Consider the following 18,922-nt stretch of genomic DNA (forward strand, 5'->3'; position numbering starts at 1 on the left):
GCCTTAGAGGCTTGCAGAATGCAATGTTGTGATGCTCTGGAATTTCTGAGGCCTTTCCTCCTGGAATGTTTGCTGTTTCCCCCGGGAAAGGAGTCTCCCTACCCTGAGGCTGCCATGCTGTGAGGAAGGCCAAGTGACAGTGTGGGAGGCAGCCATGTCCACCTAGTCCAGCTGCTCCAGCCCCTGCCCTGCAGGTCTGCTCAGCTGAGGCCCCACCAGACCTTCCAGCTGTGCCTTGGCTGAGCTCCTGACCCACAGAACTGTGAGCTAGGATAATAAATGTAAAAGGATGGCCCTGAGGCACATAGTTTTGGGGTGGTTTGTTATGCTGCAGTAGGTAACGACACATTCTCCCTGGCCTCTCAGAGCCATTCAGTGGCTCCCACATGCCCTCATGATAAACTTCCAATTCTGAATTTCAAGGCAGGTGTCCCAGCGCCAGATCTCCTTTCAGAAATTAGTTCTTGGTCACTCCGCTCATGAGCCAGCCTGAACCTCCTATCCTCAAAGCCTCATCGACTTCTGCCAAGAAGCCATTACTGACGCATTCCAGCCTGGCATTCCCCATTCCACCCGGGACCACCTACACATTCTCCCTCTTGCTCCCAGGAGATCCTGACATCGAGGAAGGGCCTTGTCTCCTCTCTGCGGCCTCTGGTTGTCCTGAGTTGGGAATAGGGCCAAGCAGACCCCCAGGACTGGGAGCCGAGAACCTGCTCCTGCTAGATTTGCTTTCATCTGACTCATCTCCTGCAGGTCCTTCAGGACATCCCAGAGGCCCCTCTTGGCTAATCTAAGGTATCTAACACTGTCAAGGGGAATTAAACACATTTCTTTAAAATGGACACATTCAGCTTGTGCAAATTGGAACTGGCCTCCGGCGCTGAGTTCCAGTTGTGGGCTGTCTCAGGGAGGCGCGGGAGAGGATGGAGGCTGTGTCTAAGATCTGCTGAAGGAGAATAGTACTTTTGGGGGGCAAGGTTTACCATAGCTAAGTAGCCTCTTGCTCCTAGGTACACCCAGGCCGCCACCTCTGTATCTGTGGCCCCTGCCCTTAGCCACAGACCACCCAGCCTGGGGCCCTTCTGTCTCGCCGAGGACACTGACAACAGAACCCCACAGTCATGAGAACAAACCATTTTCTTTTCGCTATTCATTCTCATATCTCCTCTCTCTCTCTCTCTCTCTCTCTCTCTCTCTCTCTCTCTCTCTCTCTCCCAGAAGGAAGGCCAGGGAGGCCTGTGAGCACCATTGCCAGTGGGGATGTGAGGCCTAGGGCCGGCCAGCCCGAGGTCAGGCAGCTGGAGGTGGAGCAGGAGAGGTTCCACTGCAGAGCACAGAGGGCGGGGAGGGCAGAGGACGGGCAGGGGACAGGCAGTCTCTGTGGTGGGCCTTGGTCCTGGGGATGGGAGCCTGGAGGAAGTGTGACCCTGGAGGATCAGTTCTCCATCTGCCACTGCTCTTCAGGCCAAGCCCAGGAGCTCTGCCTCTGCTCTGAGGCAGTCCAGAGCACGGAAGTCCTGGGGTCAGCGCCTGCTCACCCCAGATCCCTGCTCCAGGGTCCTCTCGAATGTCAATTGAGCCCCCAGCCACAAGCAAATCTCTGCAAATTGCTGTTTCAAACAGACTCCCTAAGGGGGAGGCAGTTGCTTCTTTGTTCAGCCCAAGGTTATAGTAAAGAAACAAAGAGAGTGAATTTTCCTTTCTTCTGTTTTCTTTTCTTTCCTGTTGCAGCAGAGATGGTGCCTAGAAACCTTTTGTGCTTAGCATGGTGAATGTGAAGCTCAGAGGGGTGGTGAGACCTTGGCCACTGATCCCAGCCCCTGCGTAATTGGCCCCTGCAGGAGCTGGACTGCTAATTGGTCTGTGCCTGAACAATGGGGCTGGGCTGGGGCTGGCTTGGGGGAGGGGCTTCCTGAAAGATGCTCTTTCCAGTTCCCCTCCCAGGCCTTCCGGAACCCTGCTCCACCTTCAGGTCTCCACTCTGGGCCCTCCTCCTCCAGGAAGACCCCCTGAGCTACCTCCAGCCCAGCCATCGGTCACTCCACCTCAGGTTTGTGGGTCAGGGTCCTGCCTCTCCTGGACTCACCTTGGAGCTGGCTCTTGCCCTCAGCCCAGGGACTTAGGGTACTGGTGAGGTTACAGGTCCTAGCCCTGGCCTCACAGGCCCTGCTTACTCTCCCATAAAGATCCCCTCCCCCGCTCCCCAAAAAAGGGGGAAAAAGAACCTTTTCTGGTCACCTCCTGCCAGAGCACCCCCCCACCCCTTAGAGCTTTGCTGCTCTGAATGCCCAATGTGGGGTGCAGGGAGAGCTCTGTCCAATGTGCTGTATGACCCTAAGCAAGGCTCTGGCCCACTCTGTGCCTCTTCATCTGCAAGCTGGGGAGATGACCGTTGCTGGGGTGTACTCTGGGGTTCTTGCACAACGAAAAAGCAAATACTTTGGCAACTGTGACTCACATGAGAAGGTTGTTGTCACTAAGCCAGGCAACGCCAGCCCCAATGGCCTGGGTTAGACGCACCTCCCCTTGGATGTCCCCATCTGCCTCAACCTCTCTCCCTCTCAGTCCTGTGTGAGCTCTACACAGCCAGCAAGCCTTCTGGGCTCTACATGCCAGGCTAGCCCAGGCACAGACCCTTTCTGGGATGTAGGGCTGAACCCCAAGAGACCAGAGCCAGGGTCTGAATGAGCAGGAGACAATGGCCATATTAATGGCCATATTTACCCAGAAGCTCTTCCCTCTTTCTTCCTGGTTTTCTGGGTTCAGGGGGTCCGGGCAGAAGCTAGAGGCTCCAGAGGAAGTTCCCGTGACCATGGGCATTTGAGGTGAATGTCTGCAGGCCTGATCTTCTCTCTGGACCTTGCTCTGGGAATGCCTCTACTGGCTGCCAGGCAACACACCCCAACACACTTGTCTGCTAGGTTAGCCAACCCAACCTTCCAAAACTGGTGAGTGTGGGGGCAGACTTACAGAGTGGCTGTCAAGGAGGTCTGGGGCAGCCTTGGGGGCTGGAAGGGATGAAGAGCCTGGCTCCCCCATCTTCCCTGCCAGCAGTCCTGCTCCCCAGGATGGGTCCCCAGGGACTGTTGCTACAACAAGTACCTGCCTGGTGACAGAGCCCAGCCCTGAGCTGGAAGCAGGCAGGCCCCTGGGGCCATTCCCCTCAGCTCCAGGGTGGGGTGGCTGCCATCAGGCTAGACTCATTCCTTGGCTAGGGAAGTACAAGGAGATGAGGGCCTGGGCGGGCTGTGGCCAGGAAAGGGGCTGTGGCTTGAAGGGCCGTGGCCTTCCGTCCCTCAGCCCGTCAGCATCCTTGCCTGCCTTCTAGCTATGCTTCAGTCTCCCCCACAGCTCCCCCTCCTGTTCCCCTTTCCCTCTGTTACCCCTTATATCGGCCCCTGTCTCTGCTCCTCCATCACCCCTTGCCCTCTTAGCAAAGCCCCCTCAGCAGCTTGGCTCCTCCCGTACTGTACAGCATGGCCTCGGGCTGCCTGCCCAGAGCCTTCCCATCTCTGCTTTCCTGAGCGTCTGGACAAATTCCTTTCCCTTTAGTTCAGTGGAGACATGGGTAGATGTTTTTTAAAGGAACTCACTGGGAAGCAAAGGAAAAACAAACCCAAACAAGGCCGCCCACCACCTAGAGACGGCTCTGGTCACTCAGGCGGGGCCGTTGCTTTATCTGTTCTGGGCCTGGCTTGCAGAGACTCGCTCCTAGGGCATGGAAAGGTCTGTCTGCCTTTTTTTCCAACGGAGTTGGGTCCAGCCTGTCTGTCCCAGCAAAGCTTGGCTCCAAAGCCTTTCCTGATAGGTGTCCCCTTCTGACTGAGCAAAGTGCCTGCACAGAGCTGGGGCTCCACAGATAGTTGTTCACCTGTTTAATGAATGGACGGAGGTCGCTAATGGCACAATAGTATCCCTGACTGCACAGGCCAGGACAGATAGCTCGACCTGTTTCACAAGCTCCACCCCTAAGGCACCCCCACCCCTGGCCGTTGGGCACTAGCTCAGGACTCTGCAGGGGAGGCTCTGGCCTCTGTCAGTGTTGAATGGGGACCCTACTCACCTCATTTCAGCCCTAATGTTTTGCTTAATTCACTTTGAGACCCTGGCAAGCTCACTTTTTCTTACTGGGATGTCCTCCTTTGCATAACAGGGACGGCAGGGGGCTGGACAGGACAAGCCCACACTGCTCTGGAGGCTCACACCCAGCTGCGGGAGCAGAGGAGACAGTGGGCTTCGAGCTTGCTCAGAGCTGCGTTCGAGTCCCTGCTCCTGCTCATTGTCTGTGTGACGTTGGACAGGGCAGTCACTGGCCTGAGCCCCAGACTCCTGCTCTGTAACATGGAGAGCATGACTGTGCCCATCTCCTAGAGCTGTTGGGGGTTTAGTGAGGTTGTGGGTGTGGAGCTCCAAGCAGACTGCCTGGCCCATGAGTGGCTCTGAAAATGTTCTCCCTCCTCTGTGAGGACCCTGGAGGGACTAATATTCCTCTAGGAAATGAAAAGTAGGCTGATAAGATAGCCATCCTCTTTGGACAGCACCAGCTACCCAGATGGCATCCCAGATGTGGGCCTAGACCAGGGGTGGGCAAACTTTTTGACTTGAGGGCCACAATGGGTTCTTAAACTGGACCGGAGGGCCGGAACAAAAGCATGGATGGAGTGTTTGTGTGAACTAATATAAATTCAAAGTAAACATCATTACATAAAAGGGTACGGTCTTTTTTTTTTTAGTTTTACTCTTTTCAAACGGGCCGGGTCCGGCCCGCGGGCCGTAGTTTGCCCATGGCTGGCCTAGACCTTCCCCATCTTGCCCCTCCACTCCCTCCCTCAGGGGAAAATGGGCTCTGCCTTCTGCTGTGTGTGCCCCTCCTGTCCCAAGTTCCTGGGCTAGAAGCCTAGGATAAAGGCAAAGTCAGACTGGTGCTCCCTCCCAGCCCTGCCTTTAGCCACCCTCACAGAGAGAGGCCCGGTGCTCCCGCGCCCGCTGGGCTGCCAATCGATTGAATGTGCTCCCATCCTCGGGCGTGCCATGAATTTTTCATCAAAGGCCTGTAGACTTTGGGAAACACACAATTAGAAGCCCCATCAATAATGCACCACGTGGAGGCATTGGCTGTGCTCAGCCAGGCCTGACGTGGCTGCCTTCCGGCCCTGCTCTGGCAGAAGGCTGGAGGAGCACCAAGACCCCCATAGGGTCCTCATTGAACACAGATCAAGCGTGGGATGTTGAGAGGCAGGAGAAGCTATCGGAAGAGTTGAACCTGCCTCTTGAAGCCCCAGTGGGAGCCTTTACAGAAGTTTCAGGTGCTTCATCTATCAAATGGGTGCGAAGGAGCCCTGACCCCTAAAGCGTGATAAGACGCAGCGGAGAGTTGCTATGTGAATACTAGGGTTCTTTGTAGGACTGGGGGAGTCCTCCTTCCAGGGGGCCCCAGGAAGCAGGGTGGGCACTAGGCTGGGGTGGAAAGGAGGAGGAGGGGAGCACAGAGATGCCTGGTGACATCGGGGGCTTTATTCACCCAGCTATCGGTCAAGGTCAGAACAGTTCTCTTCTGTCCAGTATCTGCCTTCACAGTTCCTCCACTGACAGGACAGAGGCGCCCTTGCCCTGTCTCTGTTGATCTGTTCTTCAGAGCTCGCCTCCAGGCAAAAGCCTTTCCCACTCTCCTGGGCCAGAGGAACGTCCTTTTGTGAGTTTCCAGAGCCTGAACCAGGAGGGTAAACAAGTGCTCACCTTGGCAGGAAATGTTCTAAATACTTTATGTGGATCAATCTAACTTCATCCCCCCACGCAACTGGACAAGGCAGATGTCCATTCGACAGAGGAAGAGGTCAAGGAATTTGTCCCAGTGGGGAATCTGCTTCCAAAATCTGTACTCATAACCACCTCCTCAGACCCTGGGGCTGGCTCTCCTGTCCTCAACTGAGTCCACAGGGCAGGGCTCATGCTCCCCACTTCCTCACTCACTAGGGCTAGGATCAGGGACTGAGGCTCCCCTGACCCCAGCTCAGGAGAACACAGGGTGGGGTACACAGGCTATTAATAGCCACTGGCTCTCTGCTCTCCCACCCTCTCAGGCTCCAGGTCTGGCTGCTGCATGCCCCTTGAAATAAGGCCATCACATGGTGGGGGGCTGAAGGGGGAGAGAAGGCTGGGGCTGAGGCAGTTTGGCCCTTGATTCTGGCCATGTCACTAGATCTCTTTGGGTCCTGTCTAGCTGTTGGCCTCTCTGTTCCAGCCTATGTGGGGGCTCATAGGTACCCAGCGTTCTGTGTCTATGTACACGGGCTGTCATGGAGGATTACCTGAGGGCCTACATTTCTAAAACCCTCTCCTGGCAGAAATGCCATCAGTGGGCCTGAAACATAATGGAGGCCATGTCACACCCTCCCCCACATCCACCATCTGGCCAAATCCCAACCCTGGCACCCATGCAGGACACATGCTGGGACTCTCTACAGCAGAGGACTCACTGTGACTCTAACAACAAGGCTCACACAGGTATCCTGGGAGGGACTCGGGGTGGGAGTGGTTGGGGGAGGGTGGGAAGGGACCTGGGTGCCTCCCCAGTTGTGTGCTGTCTTTGGCCTTAATAATTGTCCGTAAGATCTCCATGACTCTATTAATGGGCAGCCAGGGTGGCAGGAGGAGCACCACCTTCCATCTATGGAGGATGGTGAGCACTGCCTCTCCCCCAACCCAGGCTAAGGACACTAGGCCCATCCATTTTTCTCTCTAGCAGCCCCTTGCCCCGGCCTTGTACTGGTCACTGGGACACAGATGTGAACAAGGTTTAGTCTCTGTCCCCGAGGAACTTGTACTCTAGTGGATGTGGTCGCAGGCACAATATAGCCCTCAGCCAGGCCCCTTGCCACCCCAGGTACAGGCAGAGGTGTAAGGAAGGGCATTTTAGAGCTGGAATGGGTTTTTTTAAAAATATATATTTTATTGAATTTTATACAGAGAGGAAGGGAGAAGGACAGAGAGCCAGAAACATCGATGAGAGAGAAATATTGATAAGCTGCCTCCTGCACACCCACAACTGGGGACGCGCCCGCAACCAAGGTACATGCCCTTGACCGGAATCGAACTGGGGACCCTTCAGTCCACAGGCTGACGCTCTATCCACTGAGCCAAACCAGTCAGGGCTGGAATGGGTTTTGAAGGGTGAGTAGGAGTTTGTCAGGTGATAAAGAAGTGATGAAGGGGTGCATTCTCAGCAGAAGGAACAGTAGGAGCAAAGGTGTGAGGTGAGAAGCAGCGTGGCACAGTGAGGAGGAGTGGTGGGAGATAAGGTTGGCATGGCTGCAGTCTAAGGTCTTGAATGCCAGGCCAATATCCAACGAGGAGCCTGTTACAGTCAGGTGAAATGGGCTGGGCTGAGCTAGATGCTGGCATCAAGCATGGCTATAAGGACCCTCCCAGGATAAGGCCTGGTCACCTTACAAAGATGCCCAGTCTGGCAGCACAGACTATCAGAGCTGGAAAGAGTGGCCCCCAAAGGAGTAGGGGTGGGATGTTGGCCACCAGGAACCTTGGTTGGAGAGATAGCCACAGGCAAGTGACCTTAGGATGCTGCCCTTTCTCGGGTCTTGGATAGGCTACCTGCTTTGGCATCCTAGAGTCACCAGGCCATGCCCACCCTGCGCCCGAGGGCTGTCTGAATCTTGATCCCTGTGCCACCCTTCACCCTTGCTGTGTGAGAGAAACAGACTTGATAGTGGCTTCTCAGTCCCCTCTGACCTGTAAATCAATGATGTCACTGTTCCTGGAGCAGGAGCAAGAGCTGGGACCAGAAATGGAGACCTGCTTCTCAGTCCCAAGGGCAGCAGCCTTCCGGGGAATTGAGGGGCTTCTTCTGGGGGCACCAAGGCCCTACCTGGTGGGTCAGGCTCTGTGGGGGGCCTGTATGGCTCCCCAGGGTGAGGGGCCAGGGGTGAGGAGGGAGATGAAAGAAGTAGGCTTGCATATATGACAGGCCCACAGCCAACATCATACTCAATGGACAAAAACTAACACCATTTCCCCTAAGAACAGGAACAAGACAGGGATGCCCACTCTCGCCACTCCTCTTCAACATAGTCCTGGAAGTATTAGCCATTGCAATTAGACAAGAAGAAGAAATAAAAGGCATCCAAATTGGAAAAGAGGAAGTAAAACTGTCCTTATTTGCAGACGACATGATATTATACATACAAAACCCTAGAGACTCCATCAAAAAACTACTAGACTTAATACATGAATTTGGCAAAGTAGCAGGATACAAAATTAATGCCAAGAAATCTGAGGCATTTCTATACACCAATAGTGAACTTTCAGAAAGAGAGATTATAAAAACAATCCCATTTACCATCGCACCAAAAAAATTAAGATACCTAGGAATAAACTTAACTAAAGAGGTAAAAGACCTCTACTCAGAAAACTACAGGACATTGAAAAAAGAGATAGAGGAAGACATAAACAGATGGAAGAACATACCGTGTTCATGGATTGGTAGAATCAACATCATTAAAATGTCCATACTACCCAAAGCAATCTATAAATTCAACGCACTTCCCATTAAAATACCAACGGCATACTTCACAGATCTAGAACGAACTCTCCAAAAATTCATCTGGAATAAAAAAAGACCCCGAATAGCTGCAGCAATCCTGAGAAAGAACAAAGTAGGTGGGATCTCAATACCAGATATCAAGCTGTATTACAAAGCCACTGTTCTCAAAACTGCCTGGTACTGGCACAAGAACAGACATATAGATCAATGGAATAGAATAGAGAGCCCAGAAATCAGCCCCAACCAATACGCTCAATTAATATTTGACAAAGGAGGCAAGAACATACAATGGAGTCAAGACAGTCTCTTCAATAAATGGTGCTGGGAAAATTGGACAGATACATGCAAGAAAATGAAACTAGACCACCAACTTACACCATACACAAAAATAAACTCAAAATGGATAAAGGACTTAAATGTACGACAGGAAACCATAAAAATTCTAGAAGAATCCAAAGGCAACAAAATCTCAGACATATGCCAAAGCAATTTCTTCACTGATACAGCTCCTAGGGCAGTTGAAACTAAAGAGAAAATGAACAAATGGGACTACATCAAAATAAAAAGCTTCTGCACAGCAAAAGAAACCATCAACAAAACAACAAGAAAACCCACTGCGTGGGAAAACATATTTGCCAACGTCATATCTGATAAGGGCCTAATCTCCAAAATTTATAGGGAACTCATACAACTTAACAAAAAGAAGATAAACAATCCAATCAAAAAATGGGCAAAGGATCTAAATAGACACCTTTCAAAAGAGGACATTCAGAAAGCCAAGAGACATATGAAAACATGCTCAAAGTCACTAATCATCCGAGAGATGCAAATCAAAACAACAATGAGGTACCATCTCACACCTGTCAGAATGGCTATCATCAACAAATCAACAAACGACAAGTGCTGGAGAGGATGTGGAGAAAAAGGAACACTTGTGCACTGCTGGTGGGAATGCAGACTGGTGCAGCCACTATGGAAGACAGTATGGAGTTTCCTCAAAAAACTGGAAATGGAACTCCCATTTGACCCTGTGATCCCACTTCTAGGAATATATCCCAAGAAACCAGAAACACCAATCAGAAAGGATATGTGCACCCATATGTTCATAGCAGCACAATTCACCATAGCTAAGATCTGGAAACAGCCTAAGTGCCCATCAGTAGATGAATGGATTAGAAAACTGTGGTACATCTACACGATGGAATACTATGCTGCTGTAAAAAAGAAGGAACTCTTACAATTTGCAACGGCATGGATGGAGCTGGAGAGCATTATGCTAAGTGAAATAAGCCAGTCAATGAAGGAAAAATACCACATGATCTCACTCATTCATGGATAATAAAGACCATTACAAACTTTTGAACAATAATAGATACAGAGGCAGAGCTGCCTCAAACTGATTGTCAAACTGCAGTGGGAAGGCCAGAGAGGGTTGGGGGGCAGAAGGGAGGGGAGTAAGAGATCAACCGAAGGACTTGTATGCATGCATATAAGCAAAACCAAGCCCTAAAAAATAAAATAAAATAAAATAAAAAATAAAAAAAAAGAAAGAAGTAGGCTTGGCCCCACCTTCAGAAGTCCTAGATTACGGGGGGAGACAGTGCCCACCTTGGGGAGCCCCAGTCTGAGGTGGGACACATGGTTCTGCTCTGGGAGTCCCAGTTTGAGGGAGGTGCCATGTCCCTGGTCTGGAGCACATCTGAGGAGGAGGCAGGGCCCCACACACCCTCGAGAAGGACGCATGAAAAGAACAGATGGTCCCAACAAGTGCAAATTAATTGAGCGAAACCTGTGTACATAGGCGCTGTGAACAGGCGGCTGACAGGCGGGGAGGGGGGGCAGGGCGGGGGTGGGAGGAGCTGTAACGAGCAGTTATCAATGTCTTGCTGGATCTGCAGCTGGGAGCACAATTATTGACCAAACCTGTCTATAAATTTCCCAGCCACGTCTTCAGAAACCTTAATGATGGGGCCTCATTACCCCTCACACCTCCAGGCACAGGGGACCAGCCTGAGCTGGAGTGGCCGGTGACACTGCGGCTGGCCTATGACAGCTTGGCAGAGCCCTGCAGCAAGAGGTGCCTAGCTGGGATGTGGGAAATACTATTCAGGGTCCTGTTTCCCACGAGTGGGAGTGGATGGAGGCTCAGCTTCCAGGCCAACAGGGGCTGAGGTGGAGGGGACTTTGGAAGTAGGGAGTTCAGGGTTTACATCCCAGTTTTGCCAGTTACTCGTGACTCCCCATCATCGTACAGCGGGGAGAGAGCTGTGTAAAGATGAAGTGGGCAGAGTCTGTCAAGGGCTGAGCACAGCACCTGGCACTGGTACGTGTGTAACACGTGCCCCTTCTCTCTCCTCTGTCACTATGCCCAAAGCTGTTGAGAAAGCAAGCAGCAGCCCTGGTGGCTGGCAGCGGGCCTGGCACGCACCGCCAGGCCTTGTTCTGTAGAACGACAAGGCCACTCTGACAATCAGGTCTGCACACAGTTGAAACATGAACATTGTCCAAACCACAAAATGACCAGACAGCAGCCTGGATAACGTGAGTGTCTGCTGCTGTTCACCAAGGACAGTTTCAGCCTCGTTCCACACCCCTGCCCTCTGGATAAGAATTACAATTCTTAGGGTCCTTTCTGTCCTTTCCAGCACCTTCTTCCTGGTCGGTGGCCCCTGGGCTGCAGTGAGTTAATAAACCCAACGTGCTTCAATCGCAGGAGTGTTCCTGGTCACCTTCAGCTGGAGAGAATCGCGATTCTACTATTAGAGCATCATCTCTTGAGTGTGCTTTGCAGGGGGTGATCCTGGGGCACCTGCTAAATCTCTGGTGAGGGGGAAGGAGCCCAGGCCAGAAGTCTGGGCCTCTTGAGGGACCCAGGGAGGCACAGTAGATGGGGCTGGGACTGGGCTAAAAGGGGAGCCACAGGTGAGGCCTCCCTTCTCTGTATTTCAGGCTCATCTTAGCTCCGGAAAGGCAGCCCTGGGAGGGCCAGTGGAGAGGGTGGGGTCCTCTGCTCCAGATGCCAGGCCTGTGGGCCGAAGGAGCAGTCCCGCAGGGCTTTCTGTGGGGAGGCTGGCATGGCTGCTGTACCTTAGGAAACATGGGACAGGGCATGTGTATGTAGGTCTCCATCCCTCGGCACTCTCCTACCTGTCTCTGCCTCTCTGGCCCCATCTAGATTCTTTCTTAGGGGCTATGTCCTCTGCCCTGACCCTTCCTGGCTGGTTCACCCCTCCTGCCTCCAGCCCAGGCCGGCGCACTCTCCTTGCCCTGGAGTCCTCCATTTCTGCAGGGCTCCAGGCTCACCCAGGGCTGCGCAGTGTCTCTGCTTTCAGATTCCTGGGCAGTGCTTCTGGAAATCTGTATGACCTACTTTGTTTTTGGAGGACAGAGCCACCAGGGAGTTGGTCCCTTCAGCGCCCCTTCTCACCTGGCTTGTCAGCTGGCCTTTTGGGGCCATTTTCCCCTCATGACTAGCTCTCCCCCATCAATCCTTTTGGGCCCAGACCCTCACAAATCCAGTAGGAATGAGGGGAAGGGGTTTCATGGGGGTGCTCTGTTGCCTGGGGCACCCTCTCCACTCAGCTTCTCAGGATGCCTGTGCCCTGCCCACCTCAACTCAGTCTCAGAATGCAAATCCTGATACCAAGACCGTTTGAACCAAGCCCATCTCCAGTCCTGCCTCAGAAACACTCTTCTGAGGCTTCTGAGCTCCCCTCCCACTTTAAGGTCCAGGCCCCAGGCCTCCTGCTGAGATGCCTGTGAAGTCCTGGCTGGGTAGAGGACTTGGGGATTGGGGATGGGTAGGGCAGAGACCCATTTATAGTGGTTGAATGGACTCCCCAAGGGACTGGCCGATGGTTGTCTGATAGGAGGGCCAGGGAGGGGCTGAGAGAGATGGAATCTGGTCTCTAACCCCCTGCCCCCAGCTCTCCTACACGGCCTTCCTCACCTCACCTCTGCTGTGAAGGATTAGGCACCCGAGCCCCCCCCCCCCCCCCCCACAGCTCACAGAGGCCTCTCCAGGCACCACAGGATTTTTGCAGCCAGCCTCGGGTAAGGATTATCATCATCCCCATTTCACAGCTGAAAAGACTGAGGTTCCTGTAGGTGGTGGCTGGGAGCTGAGTGGGAGGCAAACATCCTCTCTCTGATGAAGATCTGTTATTTCTCCGGAATATGTGGCTGCTTAGGAAGGGGCATTTTATGCATTCATTGGACTCATTTACTGAGCACCTACTGTGTGCTGGGCACCTGGGGTGGGATGGAGAAGGAGATATAAGGCAGAGAGAGTCAAGGAGAAAAGGCCTGGAGCTGGGTTAGGTGTGGGTAGAATATTCTGGGTTGGGCACAGGCTTCAGCAGTCACAGGGGCCCCCAGGCTGAGGGGCTCCTGGTACAGGTGAGGGAGTCATGGAAGGGTTGCAAGCAGGGGCAACACATTTTGTGCTTTGGATAGGTCACCTGGTGACTGTGCCCTAGGGTGGAGGTGGGGGGTCAAATGGGCAGGGAGGCCCCATCTGGACTATCAGCTCCTGGAACCCGAGCCAGCTTCCTGAGGGAGCCCCTCAGGCCCTCCGCCAGGCCTTCCACCCACATAAAGGAGAAGGTGGGAGGCAGGGGTCTTCACCTTGGCCTCCACAAGACTCTCCCAGCTGATGAAGCAGAGCTCCGAGGGGGCTCCCCATGCAGCCAGAGGCGGGAGGGGGAGACAGATGCCTCCAGTTTCCCACACTCAGAGTGGGTCTAGCTGCCAGGCCCTTGCCCCTGCCCTTCCAAATCCCTGAGCCACTGTTCAGCCCTCCCCGGAGTCCACCATGCCTTGAGATATTTGCATATCTGACAGTAAAAACAATTCTTCATAGAAGCTTAGTGCCATCAGGGCTGCAAAGCCCCCTTTTGTCTGTCTGAGTAAGAGCTGGCTAAAGGCTGAAGGATAATTAGTCCCCCAAGGGCAACTGCTGCCCACCTCCTTGAAGATTTAAAAGCACAGCCCACCTATTCAATCTGCTTCTAGCTTCTCGGCCCCAATGGTTCCCTCTATTTTCTAACCCCTCTCCTGCAGCCCCCTCCCCCATCCTCTGTCCTGGCTTCTCTGGGAGGGGACGGCAGCCTATGGCAGGAGCCGATGAATGGGCATTTTATCTGATTAAACTGGGAATGAACTGGCCTTTCTCTGTTATCTTTGGACCTGATTGGATATTTAACACCAAATGTAGTGTGTGTGTGTGTGTGTGTGTGTGTGTGTGTGTGCGCGCGCCCAGAGTGGGTTTTTCTAGTCCATGTCAGCGGAAATTGGATTGTACTGAAAGCATTTAATCTGAGCTCAGGAGTCCACCCTAATAGAGTTACTAAATTGGGGGCGGGGCAATTCTACTCTTAGCCCTGGACAAGCAGAGCCCTGGCCCTGGCCCTGTGTGTTAGTGTCCTGCTCTGGCCTCCTAGGGCTACAACTCTCCCCATGGGGTGAGGAACTGGTGGGCCCGGGGGGGGGGGGGATTGGTGCACAGCTAGAGCTTGAGCACCCTTCTGAACCACAGCCTGGCTACCTGGGACCCTGGAATACCCTTCTACTTCCTGGGCCTGTCCTCCTGAAGGTGACAGTGTAGCCTTATGCACCTTATGTGAAAGGTCTCACATGGTCATTGGGTCATTAGTGTGTGGAACTAAATCTGAGCCAGGTGAGAATGGCACAGAGGGAGGCTAGGGGCTGGGGACTCTGGAGGTGTTAGGAAGGAGATGTTGTTAAGGAGGAATAGACCATGGTTTGTTAGCTACAGCTTGGTTTGTCACTTTTCGTTATTTGGAGTTTAGCCATATGGTGTGTAGGCTGCTCAAAGGTTTGGGCATGCCTAGCAGGGAGCCGCAGTGCAGAACTCTGTTTTGGTGTTTACTCGGAAACTGAGGCAGACTGCCCACCAGACAAATGGGGAAGAGGCTGAACCAGGCTCTTGACTTCTGAGTAAGGAGGTGTGGCCAGGGAAGCTGCAGGAGCGGGCACTGGGCTGGTGAGCCCAGACCTGTGCTGGACCAGTGCTCTCCTGTGGCATTGCCCCGAGCAGCCAGCAGTTTCTCTGCCTGTAGATGGGGATAATAGTGTGTTCTTCATCGGATTGGTGTAGGGATGAAATAAGATTTTGATTAAAGCTCTGGGAGCAGAGTAAGAGCTCAATAAAGATTGGTGGATGGAATTAGTGGTATTAAAAGGAGCACTAAGTTTGCAGAAGAGGTGGGTCCTATTTCCCAGGTTAGCAGATCTCTCCCAGTCACCCCTGGTTCTGTTGTCCCTCCTGCCCTCACCAATGGATGATTCCAGCCCTCAGCAATTCATGGCCTCATCGTCTTGGCTTTATTTACTGAGAGAGCTGCGCTCCTGCTCACCCACCCACCGCTTAGTTGAGGAACTGAGATGGACAGTGATGGGGCAGCAGCAGACATTTTGCTAAGGAGCAGAGCCAGGAGGCCGTCCTACTCCACCTGCCTTGAATGCCAGGATAAAAGAAGAAATAAGACCAGGCCCCTCACTGCACAGAGCGGGACACTGGGGCCCAGGGAGGGCAGTGGGGGGCCCCTCCCATACCAGGCTTTCTGAGCTGTTTTCTTTCCTTGCCCCAGTGACCTGCTCATCCATATCTCCCCGGATCCTTTGGGTGCTCGGAGCTAGGCCCTGATTTGGTCAATCCGCTGTCACACTTACCTCCTCAGTTCTCTCTTCCACACACCTAAGACTTCCTCATCCCTCACTGGAGGGAGGCACTCCTCCCATTTTACCGATAAAGAGACTGAGGGCCAGAGAGGGACAGGGGCTCCACAGTGCCTCTGGGTGGGAAAGAGATATGGAAACACACATCTCCACTCCCTGACTCCTCTTTCAGAAACAAGTTCACAGCTACCAGCAAATCAAAGATCTGTCATGGTTTTATACCAACACCATTAATGACAGTGACATCTGGGGACCACCCCTTGACATTCTGTATGAAGTGCGCCCTGCCTGGTGGGGTAGGTGAGGGTTAGGATTAAGTACACTTCCCTCTGTGCTTCCATCAGCCTCTGAGCAGACTGCACCCCAGTCCTGGACATATCCTTCTCCACTGATTCCCGGAGTCTTTCTGCTGAACGCATCCTCTGGAGGACAGGAGGTTATCTTTATGTTATTGTCGCTTAGCTTGGAGAAGAGCTTCTGGAGAGGGGTCAGAAGGGAAGGCCTAGTGAGCTGTGCTGCTTCCCCGCTCCCCCACAGTCTGGAAGGGCCCCATGAATACAGTGACCATAAGCTTCCTGCAAAGTGGACAGTCCTTTGCAGTTTCCAAGGTGCTACCATCCACTCTCTTTAATCCTCTCTAGAGATTCAGGTAGGAGAGAGTATTCCCTCCACGTAACAGATGAGGTAGGCCCACACAGGTGGGGTAATTTATTCAAGGTCACACAGCTCTTGAGTGGTGGAGATGGGACTCAACCTGCTACAGCTGCACAGATGAGTAGAGGTGTCTATGTGGGATATCACAGGACTGGGCACGTAGCAGATGCTGTAAAAGCTGGCCAAATGAGTGAGTGAGTGCATGTGGCAGGCTGTGGCGTCAATAAGAACGGAAGAGGCAGCCCAGGGTTCGTGGGGTGGGGGACACTTGACCGTTTTGTTCCCAGTGCCCCCTTCTGGCTCCTCAAGCACCGCTCATACGGGGCAGAGCTCTTTTGCCTTCTCACCCCCCGGGGTGGTGCCCCTTGCTCCCAGGCTGTCTCACTTCCCTTGGCCTTTGCAGACTCCTCCCCAGTGAGGCTGGGGCTTCCTCCATGAAAGCCTGCCTCCTCCTCTCAGTTCCACCCCTAATGTCTGTGGTCGCAGGACCAGAGCATACATTCCCTGGGCCTAGAGGCACAATCCCTCGAAACTATTCAACCCTTGGGAGAATGGACTTCAGGAGGAGGTTTGCATAGTCCTCACAAGCAGACTCAGGTCCATTTGGACCCCAGAATCTTGGATACCCAGACAGTGGCCTAGAATTGTGGAGTTGGGGCTCTGGGCCACATTTACCTGGCCCTGTGTACCCTTTGCTCTGTGGGGAGAGCTGAGGCTGAAGGAGGCCCAGAAAGGGCCCTCTCAATCATCTAAGGATGGCCTCCTTCCCATCCTGCCTAATACCTGGTCCCATGGGTCCTGGGGCTCTTTCCTGGGCCACTGCCCCTCTGGGCAAGTTGGTCAGGAAGACAAGCCCACTCCAGTGGCCAGTGGCCCTCCACTAGGCTCCTGGGACCAGGTGGCGGTGGGGATGGTGTGGGGGTGGTGAGCCCACCAGACAGAGTGTGTGGAGTGGGGGAGGGGGTATGGAGGCTGGCCTGCAGGGGGCCTTGCCCAACCACTCACAAACACACCAAGAGACAATAAATCCATAAACACTTAATCTCTCTGCAAATTGAAAAGGAGCTGTACATATCTGCTGCACCCCAGCAGCTGAGTTATGAGTCTTGCTTATTAATTTCTTTAGTCCCAGGTGATGGATGAGGAGGAGAACGACCCACCAGGGAGACTCTGGGTTGGGGGGAAGGAGGGAGGTGGAAGTGGGTCAGGGCTCTGGGAAGAGCCCTTCTGGAGAAGGGGTCAAAGAGGGGAAGCTTAGGGATTTGTGCTTCCTCCCTTTTATTCTGTCTGGAAGGGCCCCAAGAATATAGCGACTATTAATAAGCCTCCTGCTATCAGCGGTTCTCAACCTGTGGGTCGAGACCCCTTTGGCGGCCGAACGATCCTTTCACAGGGGTCGCCTGAGACCATCCTGCATATCAGATATTTACATGACGATTCATAACAAGTAGCAACATTACAGTTATGAAGTAGCAACGAAAATAATTTTATGGTTGGGTCACAACATGAGGAACTGTATTTAAAGGGCCAGAAGGTTGAGAACCACTGTGCTAAGTGGACAGCTCTTTGCAGTTTCCAAGGTGCTGCCAGCCACTCTCTTGAATCTTCCCCCAGCCTCAGAAGGGCAGTATTCCCACCACGTCACAGTGAGAAGACAGGTCTAGAGAGGTGGAGTGATGTATCTAAGATCACACAGCTCTTGAGTGTTAGATATGGGCTCAAACCTGCTAGAGCCACATGGACGAGAAGAGCGGGCAGGAGGGTCTGCAGGAGATGACAGGCGCACAGGCAGGATGAATCCTATTTCTTTCTTTCTACCCTTCCTCCCTCCCTTTCTTTCTCAAATGCTAAGTGTCCCGCCACCCCAGGAACTGGAGGAGGTAGAAGAGAAGGAAGTCGGAAGAGGAAGAGGAGGGAGTTCCCCTCATGAAGGTTCTGAGCAGTGCCCAGGAGCTATGACTGTTGAAACCTCACAAAACTGATTTTTAAACTCCCCAGGGGCACGACCTGGTGCTCCTGTGTGAGGAACACATGCCTTACTAGTAGGTGGGCCTCGCAGCACATGGACAGGGCAGGGGAGATTGTAGAGGTGACCGGGACGGAAGACTGACCTGGCAGAGTGGGACCACGAGCCCGGGGCGTGGAGTCAGGGGGACAGAAACTGAGGTGTGGAAGGGAGGAGGGTGTGACCGAGGTGTTTCGGGAATTTATCTGGTGGTTTGTGTGGGTGACCTGCAGGGGGCACTGAGTCAGGGTGTCTGATTGGAGGCTGTTGAGGTGGACACCAGATGATTGTGCTTTCTTTGTCTCTGTCTCACTCTCCATTTCTGTTGTATTTTCTCTGCCTCCAAAGGCCTTGGACTCGCAGGACCCAGGTGAGCTGCCTCCCAGGTTGGGCTTTGTGTCTCCATGGCTGGTGGGAGCCAGCCCCAGGCTCCTGGGCCTTGTGATGCTGTTACCCTGGGCTGATGTTCCTGCTGCTAGTGGCCGCTGATGTGGGTAGTGTCCAGGGTTAAATAACCACTGCTGGTGCTGCAGGAGGCTCCTGCTCAAACTCATCACCTGCCACCAGGTGGTGCCACGGGATCCGAGACTGGATCTGAGCCCAGCCTCACCCGTCTGCCGACCTCATCTGGGCAGGGGGCTGGGCCAGGACCAAGGCCCCAGTCATGGTGCAGGAGCCCCTGGGACTGGGGAACATCTGCTCAACCTCTGCTGACAGAGGAACTGGGACCCAGAAAGGGGAAGAGAGTTCAAGGTCACTTCAAAGAGTTGATGAGTACAAGGGACAGTGTGGAGCTGGGCTGGACAGGGGAGAGCCCATGCCGTGGAGGGTGAGCCGCGTCCTGACTTACCTGGGCCTGTCTTGGTTTTAGCACTGCTGAACCCCTCAGTCCTGAGCAAACAACAATGGTTGGTCACCCTGGAGCCATGCCAGACAGACACGCAGGACCAGGCTCTTAGGTGTCCCTGCGACACTGCTAGCCCTGTCTGAAGGCCCCACCATTT

At 53.5% G+C, this 18,922-nt stretch overlaps 1 protein-coding gene and 1 long non-coding RNA gene across 2 annotated transcripts in view; both read right to left on the bottom strand.

The window, feature by feature from the left end:
* The window catches only part of CCDC33 (coiled-coil domain containing 33), a 104,566-nt gene that overhangs the window by 25,512 nt on the left and 60,132 nt on the right, over positions 1 to 18,922 (bottom strand). The gene's annotated exons all lie outside the window — the stretch shown is intronic.
* LOC106724169 overlaps positions 8,724 to 18,922 on the bottom strand; it is a 13,283-nt gene continuing 3,084 nt past the window's right edge. Inside the window, exon 3 of the long non-coding RNA XR_001359922.1 lies at positions 8,724 to 8,734. This is a non-coding gene — a long non-coding RNA (uncharacterized LOC106724169). The remainder of the gene's footprint in view (positions 8,735 to 18,922) is intronic.

Source organism: Myotis brandtii, unplaced genomic scaffold (genome assembly GCF_000412655.1).
Source record: "Myotis brandtii unplaced genomic scaffold, ASM41265v1 scaffold74, whole genome shotgun sequence".
NCBI classification, from domain to species: domain Eukaryota; kingdom Metazoa; phylum Chordata; class Mammalia; order Chiroptera; family Vespertilionidae; genus Myotis; species Myotis brandtii.